General features: G+C 40.5%; 1 long non-coding RNA gene across 1 annotated transcript; it reads left to right on the top strand.

Moving 5' to 3' along the window:
• Positions 1 to 3,088: 3,088 nt before the first annotated feature.
• On the top strand, positions 3,089 to 9,734 carry LOC122462166. Its single transcript, XR_006284559.1, has 4 exons — positions 3,089 to 3,220; positions 5,529 to 5,531; positions 7,443 to 7,447; positions 9,723 to 9,734. It is a non-coding gene; the product is annotated as an uncharacterized LOC122462166 (long non-coding RNA).
• Positions 9,735 to 10,655: the final 921 nt, after the last annotated feature.

Genomic DNA, 10,655 nt, shown 5'->3' with positions numbered 1-10,655 from the left:
AGTTATGTGCTTTAAGTTAGCTATAAAAGGTTAAGTAAAAGAATACACCTTGGAGCAGTTCAGGGCAGCTTTTCTTCCAGGAGAGTCTAACATCTCCCCAACAACTGGACAGAAGGAGGGCCCCTGGAAGCCTGGCTGTTGATCACTCAAAACCATCTCAGACTTTGGGTAATTATGTCGGGTGCTCTAAAACTATTGCTATTGTATATGTGTGTGTGTGTGCTTGAGACTCAATAAAGAAACCAGATACCTTTATACTACTGCAGCATCACCACATGGTTTATTTATTTTAGTACAAACAGGCACAATCCCTGGAATAAGGACAACAGACATGATTCTTTGAATTAACTTGTCTATTTATTGCTGGAAGAAGACACAGAAGTAGTTCTCGTTCTGCTGATGGTGTTGCTGTTACATGGCTTCTCCCACACAAAAAGCAGGTACACCTCTGTACTTCCTCCCATAATTATTTCCTGATTCACGGACCTTTCCAACATGGGAGAGACAACAGCCTATAGCAGGTGTGCATGTGTGCAGAGATGCCCCCAGAATTTTTTTCCATGCTATGCATCATCAATCCCTAGGAATCCATTCCCCCTTCAGCCACTGGCCCCAGCACCTTGCCCACCAAGTTCTTGCCATGCTCAGCCCCCACTTTCCAGCCCAACATGCCCAGGTACAATGTCACTCTGCATCCCTGAGAGGGGACATGGGCTGCTGAAAGTGGCGCAAGGTCAGGCACCCCCCGGCAGGGGGGCCCTGGTGCAGGAGCAGGCCCCACAACAGTGGTGAAGAGCAGCAGTGCTGGCCTCCATACTGTCCACTCAGGTTTGGCCCCACAGCCGCTCCCTGAGTGGCGTGGTATTCCCCGTGCCCCAGGTTGCAATGGCACTCATCAATTTTGGCCCTGTGTCATGACAGAGGGCCAGCACGGCCAAACCCGAGTGGGCAGTGGGGCAGCCAATGCTGTTCCTCCTTACTGCTGCCAATGGTATGTACTGTGTGTAATGTATGCATGGCTGCTGGTGCCACTGTGTGCACATATCTCTACTGGAAATACCTCACCTGATGCATCCTAGCACTACATTAATCTTTTTTCCTGGCCACATCACATTGGTGGCTCATAGTCATCCTGTGATCCATCAATACACCCAGGTTTTTCTCCTCCTCTGTAGCTTCCAACTGATAATTCCCCAGTTTATAGCAAAAAATCTTGTTGTTAGTCCCTAAATACAAGACCTTGCACTTTGCACTATTAAATTTCATCCAATTTCTATTACTCCAGTATTCAAGGTAATCCAGATCTTCTTGTATGATATTCCAGTCCTCCTCTGTATTGGCAATACCTTCCAACTTTCTGTCATTCACAAATTTTATTAGCACAGTCCCACTTTTTATGCCAAAGTCATTAAAAAATGTTAAATAAGGTTGGTTTCAAGACCGATCCCTGAGAAACTCCACTAGTAACGTCCCTCCAGTCCGACAGTTCATCTTTCAGTGTGACCCATTGTAGTCTCCCCTTTAACCAGCTCCTTATCCACATTTCAGTTCTCATATTAATCCCCATCTTCTCCAATTTAGCTAGTAATTTCCCCTGCAGAACTGTAATCAGTTGCCTTATTAAAATCCAGGTAGATTAAATGTACTGCATTTCCTTTGTCTAAAAAGTTAGTTATCTTCTCAAAGAAGATCAGATTGGTCTGGCATGATCTACATTTTGTAAAAATGTGTGTTTTTATCCCAATTACCATTTACATCTTTGTCCTTAAGTACTTTCTCTTTCAAAATTTGTTCTCCAAGACTTTGCATAGAATTGTGGTCAAACTAACAGGTCTGTAGTTTCCTGGATCACTTTTTCCCCTTTTCTTAAAAATAGGAACTATATTAGCAGTTCTCCAGTCATAGGGTATGACCCCCGAGTTTATAGATTCATTAAAAATCCTTGCTATTGGGCTTGCAATTTCATGTGCCAGTTCCTCTAACATTCTTGGGTGAAGATGATCCTGGTCACCTAATTTAGTCCAAATGACTTGTCTGTGTTTGACTTCTACCTCGGATGTGGTAATTTCTACTTCCATAGCCTCATTTCCATTAGTCACCCTGCCTCTACCCCTAAGCTCCTCATTACCCTTATTAAAAGCTGAGGAAAAGTATTTGTTTAGATGTTGGGCCAAGCCTAGTCTCTTTACTCTCCACTGCATCCTCAATGCTTAGAACCTTTTACTCTTGGTTTTAATTTCCTTTGCAAGGTCCCACTCTGCTTGACTTTTGGCAGTTCTCACTTTATCTCTACACTTTCTGACCTCCAAGAGGTAGCTTTCCTTGCTGATCCATCCCATCTTCCATTCCTCATAAGCTTTCTTCTTTCTCTTAATCACCTGTTTGAGATGCTTGCTCATCCAGCTTCATCTACAACCCTTCCCTTCATTTCCCGCCCTTGTTTGGGATGCAGGCTTCGGATACTTTAAGTCAAAGTTGCACAAATTAATTCCACGCCTCCTCCACATTCAGATCCTTGACTTCTTCCATCCAGTCCACTTTCCTAAACAATTTCCTTAATATTTTAAAGTTTGTCCTTTTGAAATGAAGGACCCTAGTTGCAGATCTATTTTTTGTTTATCCTTCCATTTAGTTTAAACTGAATTAGCTCATGATCACTCAAACCAATGTTGTCCCCTACAACCAGTTCTTCTATGAGGTCCTCACTACTCACCAATACCAAATCTAAAATGTCATCACCTCTTGTTGGTTCAGTGACTATTTGGTGAAGAAATCTGTCAGCTATCACATCCAGGAAAATCTGACCCCTACCATTATTAGTAGCACTTTTCCTCCAATCTTTATCTCCCATGATCACACAATTCCCAGTAGTGTTTATTTCATTATAAACATTAATGTCTCTATCCATATTCAACTCATATCGTGGGGGTCTGTAGCATAGCCCAGGATTATTGTAGGTGAACTTCTGGTAGCTTTCTTCCCCAAAGTGATTTTGACCCGAACAGACTCTGTCTTATCATTCCATCACTTCTAATTTCTTTATAATCTACCTCATTAATATACAGTGCTACTCAACCACCTTTACTTGTATTTCTGTCTTTCCTGAACAGCACATACCCTTCAATACCTGTACCCCAGTCATGACTACCATTTCACCATGTTTCTGTTATCCCTATAATATCTGGTTTCACTTGTTGCACCAGAAGTTCTAGTTCCTCCAGTATATCCTACCTGACCGTCAGCTTCATGGATATTGATACTGTCTTTCCTCTTAATGTCCATTCTCCTACCCATTGCTGTTCCTTTCTCCATTATTCTCTCTCTCTTTTTTTGATTTTCCTCCCTGTCCATATTAGAATCAGGCATGGAGATTACATGAGCATTTCACAACTATGTCCTCCAAGTTCCTAGTTTAAAGCTCTTTTAATCAGTTGTGCCAACCTCCATCCCAGAAGTCTATTTCCCTCCCTACTAACGTGGTGTCCATCCCATGAGAACAGTTCTTGGTCCATGAATGCCTCCTGGTGATAAAACATCCCAAAGCCCTCCTTATAGCATCACTGTGTGTGCCATTTGTTGATCATAATGTTGTCTCGCCTTCATTTTCCTCCTTTAGAGACAGGTACAATCACTGTTTCTTTTAAGCTTTATTCAAAACTTTGGACTTACTCTTAAAAAGAAAATAATGGAACCCCTGTTGTTTAAGTTCCTATTAATACTACTACACACTGAAAAAGTCATGGCTTGTTTCTTCTCATTCTTTATTTGTAGCACCACATGCCCCAAAGAGCACTTTAACAAGCTGTGGCTGGCTAACTTTTCTTTAATGTAATTATTTTTACTGTGCAAAAAGATGAAGTATCCATAAAAATAACTGGGGCTGTGAGCTACTGAAAAATGTAACCACTGATTTATATTTAATAGCTGTGCAAAGTTTTTAACAGTATGCATTATAGCTGATTTTAGCTTACATTATTAAATAATCCAAGTTGCTGACTTCTCAGCTCTAATAGACATGTTTATAATAAAGCTTCACAAAATTGCAATATAAAAAAGCAAATAAAATTAATGTTTTAAAAAGGAAAGAAAAGGCAATAATATACTTAAAGAAAAGTGTGGATGATTAGGAACAAATGTGCTCTGTGTTCTTTGTGTTTACTTTCTTTTCATGTTTATATAAAAACATGAGCATTGTCATGTATGACTTCATTTGTTCTTGCTGAAGTCACTACAAATGCAGTTAGAGCATTGATTTAAATAATATTTGGCCCATGAGTCTTAATGGGGATCTAGCAAGTGCCTTTTTGTTTGAGTCTTATGTGTTTAATGAAGATATATTCTCCTGTATCTTTTTGGCTTTCCAAAAGTAACAACTTTTTAAAAGAAGAAAATAGTGTTGTCATGTACATTGCAGGACAGACATGCGTATCTTGCATAATTTGTTTAAAGATAGGGCTGATCAGAGCCCAGAATTCCTATTCTGAGGGATTTTCAAAAATTAACAAAATATGGTTTTGTACTGGAACAAAAATTTGTGTTTTTGAAATTTCCTGCGGAAAAGGCAGAGTCTGATTTTGTTGTTGTTTTGCAAAATTGAAACAACATTCTGTTTCATCTTTTTCTAAACAAAATTGATGAAAATCTCAGAGCTGCACAGCGCTCCAGCTGTCCACCTGTAAGGCTACCAATAATTCAGAGGTCTGGAACTCCTAACAGCTGTCTCCCGCCAGAGCTGCTAGGCTCTCTACCACAAAATAGGGTGACTGAAAGCCCCATCTGGAGCCAGCACTTCTAGGGCCCTGCCTCTGCAGCAGACTGCAAGATTGGAAAGCTGGCAGGAAACCAGGCAGAGAACTTTTTGATTTTGATGAACTGGCATTTTTTGACAGAAAAACCTTCTGTTGGAAACATTTATGACCTGTTCTGTTTAACACATATACTTTTTAAATGTGAAAGGTAACAGTGGTTGAATAATACCCTTCCCCTCTTCTAACCCAGAAATATTAAACAAACCAGGCTATCCTCTACAATTTTTTTTTTCTCACACTCATATTAGGGCCAAAGCTACTATTGGCAAGTCGCATGAACTATAACCATAGTACATAGGGCCTGATCCAAGACCCTCCTATTGATGTCAGTGGACTTTGTGTCAAGCCCACAGTGTTGGAGAGTGCAAGATTAAAATGGGAACTAGAAAGACCAATGTCAAGATCATTTCACATTGAAGCATAATGAAAATTGATATCATGGGTGTGCGGGGAAGCATTTATGTCTTTCAGCACCTTTGCATAATTTAAAAGCAAAATATAATTTGAGGTTAATGTATTTAATGATTAAGGGAATTTGAATGTGTTGGGCATAACACAAATGTACACTTTCTGCACTTAGTGAAAACTAAACCTTTTCTAAAAGAGAAAAGATACCATATAGCCATTATCATCAAGAAAAACAATAAAGATATATATATTCCCACTGTAGAAACAACTCAAAATCAATGTGTAGCTATTAAATACTCAAGATGCATAGAGTTTGTAGCTGGTTTGATTAGATAAAAGTGGTATAATATCTCAGATGTGGACATATTTTAAAAGAGTCATTATTAAAGCAAAAAGAAAAGGAGTAGCTCACGAAAGCTCATGCTCAAATAAATTGGTTAGTCTCTAAGGTGCCACAAGTACTCCTTTTCTTTTTGCGAATACAGACTAACACGGCTGTTACTCTGAAACCTGTCATTATTAAAGCAGGGAGGAGAAGTTGTATGAGCTCTCTTACTCTTAAAAGGACACCATCAATTTGAAATCAAGTCAGTTTTTAAAAATGAGTTAAACAGCTTCAATTTCTACACCTGCTTCTGAGTCCCCTTGACAATTCTTGTGGTTTCACAATTTAGTTTTTCTATTTTTCTAAATGTTTCTCTCCCTCGTGGAGATCTGTGAAAGACATCCACAGGGCACACTAACTAAATAAGAGCCCACCCCAGCACTAGGCTCAACTACATGGACTCCTAGTAAAGTCAATTAAACCCTGTATGGTCACAACAGTCTCCATTGGTGAAGCACGTTTGGGCCTAATTGGCTAGTCATATAGATGCAAAATGAACAAAATAGCTGAACTGAAAGAAGACTTCAGTTATTAGAGTAAATGTGTTACTTGTAACCATAACAGATAAAATATTGTTCAGACAATGCGTCCTTCAAAGGGATGGCATCACTTTAAACTTTCCTTCCCCCCCACCCCAATATATGCCTCCTTTCTCTACAGCAGGGGTTCCCAAACTTGGTTGGCGGCTTGTTCAGGGTAAGCCCCTGGAGTGCCACGAGACACTTTGTTTACCTGAGCGTCCGCAGGTACCGCACCACTTCCTGCAGCTCCCATTGGCCGGGAAAGGTGAACCGTGGCCACTGGGAGCTGTAAGTGGTTATACCTGCGGATGCTCAGGTAAACAAAGTGTCTCACGGCCCACCAGGGGCTTACCCTGAACAAGCAGTGAACCAAGTTTGGGAACCCCTGCTCTACGGCATGTTTTGAGAACAAAAGTGATTTTTTTTAAAAGTGCCCAGCTTTGCAGGCACATCCAGACTAGAGAGAGTTTTGAAACATGTGCTTAGGACAAAATTTGACTTTAAAATATTGAAGCAAAAGAGAATAGAAGTGGCAGTGATTGTGCACAAAATTAAAAATGTAAGTGTTGCATCTTTGCTCTCTACACACCATTAAGAATCTGGGGAAACCATACGGCCAAAGTTGGATTATAAATAACTGGGTTTACTAACCAAACATAACATATAAGACCCAGCTGCATATATGCATTGCTCATCTGTTAGGATCTGGTGGCTTCTGCAAAAGAAGATGGGGAAGCACATGAAAGGGCTCTCAAACTGATAAAAGGATACTACTCAATTCCTATGAACTATAGCACAGGGTAGGCTATCGAGTTTCAATCTCTTCTGGTGAATCAAATGGAGGGCGTGAAAACAAGCTGGGGAGGGCAGAGGGCCAGTGTAGACCTCATTTAAGTGATACAAAGACCTGGTACTGGTAAGGTGAATTTCACCTTATGTTGAAAGTGTAACAACACTTCGTCTAATTTATCTCAAGCCTAACTTTATTTACAAAAGCAAGCTGCTAAAGCCTCATTAAATCAAGCTACTCTGAGTGACAGGAGATGATAAAGACGTGTCCAGCTGTCTCCAATAAGTTCTGCTAAACACCTTTTTGCATAGAAAAGTCTCACAGGAACTTTAATGGGTCTCTCAGGAATCACTAGACAATGAGGAAAACATAGTAGCTGCTTCTGGAGAAAATGACAATGTAACATTATCCTCAGTCCTGAGGGAGATTCAAAGAGTCTTCTGCTTCTGGAGAAAATGACAATGTAACATTATCCTCAGTCCTGAGGGAGATTCAAAGAGTGCTTCTATGGTACATTGGGGACTTTAAAGTGTTTGTGTCTTAAATGGTTTCCATGCTGATCCACAAGGGAAAAATATTAATAGAGCTGAACATCAAATTAGTGATATAAAGGCAGATCCAATTCTATGAAGTCAATGAGAATCTTTCCAGTAACTTTAGTGGGAGTTGAATCAGGCTCATAAAAGTTTAAATGAGACAAGGAAGGAAATGCAGCATTGGAGGAAAGCCACTGATTATCTATTAGCTAAGACAAAAAACATGGAAAATTGCAGTAGTTCCAACATCAGGATAACAAAAAAGACAGTGAATTTAAGAGAATTTTGATTAAGATGCATATATTACATACTATACACTAAACAATATGATCTGGATGTCCCTGAGCCATAAAAAGTAAAATACTATGTTTACAAGACAAATACTTTATCCTAAAAGACAGCAGAAATACAGACAAATTATTGTCTCTATGAAAGAAAATATTTCTCTATCCAGAAGCACAAATTCTTTCAAGATGTTCAGAGAGTGGTCTTAAAGATACAAGAAAGGACAACAGTTACAGCATTTGAAATGTAAAGTATTAATTAAGGCTTTCAATTTAACAAAATCTGATTTTCCCTTGCTTTTAAGCTGTAGAGAGTTTTTACAAGGAAACCCTCATCTGAGACTCTTTTAGCTGGCATTAAAGATGTTAATAACTCATTCGTCCTTTTGGGGAAAAGAGAAGTTAGCTGAGATGGACTGGAGCTGCTGTTGCTAAAATCCAGTGACACAGGAAAGCCTTTTCATGACAAGCCATCATTTATTAGTCAACTGCAATACAGTATTTAAGGGTCCTTAGATTAGTCTGAAAAAAAAAAAAAAACAAAGCTTAACTGAGAGCCCATGTTGGAAATATCACCTGCCCTTCTTTTTCCAAAGCCTCCTGGATTTTATGTCTCTCCACCACTCTGCCCTGGGAGGAAGCAATCATAGATCACAGAGTGCTCACACCTCGTTTTGGTCTCAACTGCACCCCACCCCACCATACCATGCCATGCCCCTGCTGTGTTCCTCCCGCCCTTGAGTTCATCTTGGAGCACATGTTAGGGGAGAAGGTGAGGAAGCAGATGTGGTGTCAGGTAATAAAAAAGAAAAACGTCTGTCCTCAACTGAATCTAATCCCACTGTAGCTCTATGGCTTCTTACTGCCTCCGCAACACCCCCTGATGGCCAGAGGTCACATTGCAATGCACTGCTTCCAGTTTCTCCCCTCTTCAGGGCCCCTTAATAACTCACAGTCCACAGGTAGTTACAACACTCCCCTCTTGGGATCCCATGTATTTAGTCCTTACATACAGGCCCACGAGGTCCTAACTCTACTTCAGTCACTCTCTCCCTTAAGGGAGGGAGTCCCCAGCCCTTCTTCCCAGAGCTAAGTCCCAGTGTAAAATCTGTAAGGCTTTGCCTGGCTGGACCGCAGGTTTCTTCAGCCCTCTGGCTTCCAGGCTCCCAAACTCTTCTCTCAGTCAGGGTTTCTAGTGGGAGTTGGGACCAATACGCCTTGGCATTACCTGCCTGAAGCTCAGCCTTCCTCAGCCCTCTGGCCCTGGCTTCCAGGACCAGATCCTTCTCTCAGTCAGGGTCTCTAACAGGAGCTTTCTGTTCCCTACGACTCCTGTATTACAGCTCCCTTGTTTCACAAGGTCTTCCCTGTAGGAACTTTTCACACATGTTCTGAGTTTCCCCCAGCTTACTGCCAAGTTTCCTTCCTCCAGCAATCTCTCAGCTGCAGTTGCAGCTGCTCATCTTTTTTTCCCCCCTCCCCTTTTCTTTTCTTCTTCCCTTTCCCTCTCCCTCCCCTTAACCACCCCCCTTGCCTCTTATGTTGGAGTCACCTGATTGCTCTCAGGTAAGGCTCATCTTGTAGTCAGGAATGGTCTAGCCCCAGACTCTCCATCCTATTTCTACCATTACATCAAAACTCATCAGTTAACATATCCCACAACAACAACAGCAGTTTGGCATAAAAAGATAAACCTGCCCCACCCCAACCTCTGCCCTCCACTGCTTATTTTGTAATAGCCTCAATAGTAAGCATAGAGCATGCCAGTGGGCATTAGAGCTGGTTGGGAAAAAAAAAAATGAAACTTCCCCCCACCTTTGGAATTTGCCAGTCCATGGAAATTGAAACACTTCATAGACACACTTCTATTTTGACAAATTTTCTCCAATAGAACCCTGCTTGACTCCTCAGCCGCCTGCCTGGCACACTGCTGGGGAACCCAAGCCTTTTGGCTCCTTGGCAGACTAGTGGACTGATGGGGAGCCAAGAGCCCGGGAGCCCCAGTTTCTAGGATTGTGGTTCCTTGGTAGCCTGGGTACCTAAGGCTTCAAGGGTGTCCAGCCTCTGGGTAGCCCACCTTGTGGACTGCCGCAAAATCTGCAGCTCCAGGGTGGCCTCCTAGCTAATCTTCTTTCAGCCTTAGCTAATACAGAGTTCAAGCTGTTCCACAATACTGAACGTTGAGGTTTCAAAGCCTGCTGAGGATGCATGATGTAGCATTGTTTCAGTTGTGTTGAATATTTTTTTTTTTATCTTTTTCCTTTACAAAAACCACTAGGAAATTACATTAAAGATCTACACTAAACAAACATTATTTAGGTTGCAAAGTCAAACATTTGAAAGTTAGGAAACATTAGAATTTAGATTGCCCATGTAACCTTAATGCTGCCTCCTTGTGTGTATGCATTATGATCTATTATTTAATTATAAAATCACCTATTTCCCTTCACCCCCCCACAGAACTTTTAATATTATATAGGACTCTGAACAACTGTCATTCAGATTATAATTTTTATTAACTACTGACCTGGGAAAGAACTGAACTAGTGAGCTGAACTATCCAGTCCTTCTGATATTAATAGTCTAAATTAGTGTTCATATATATATACTAAAAATAAATTAAAGATGGAATTTTCAAAGAAACCTTAAGAAGTAGGGCTGGCTGGAAAACAACAATTAGATTTCATGAAAAAAAATAAGGTTTTGACATTTATTTCCATTCTGTATTGGAAGAAACCTGAGACCTTTCAAAAAAAAAATTGAGAGAGAGAGAGAGAGAGGCCTTTCTGAAGAAGTATTTATTGAAACCAATACATGTCTGTGAAACATTTTAGTTTAAACAAAATGACATTTTTCAAATGAAAAAGTTTAGTCAGATTTTTTTTTGACCAGCTCTGTAAAGAAGTTAAATGCCCAAATATCT

Source organism: Chelonia mydas, chromosome 1, assembly GCF_015237465.2.
Source record: "Chelonia mydas isolate rCheMyd1 chromosome 1, rCheMyd1.pri.v2, whole genome shotgun sequence".
Lineage (NCBI taxonomy): Eukaryota > Metazoa > Chordata > Testudines > Cheloniidae > Chelonia > Chelonia mydas.
This window is presented reverse-complemented; position numbering and strand designations above follow the sequence as displayed.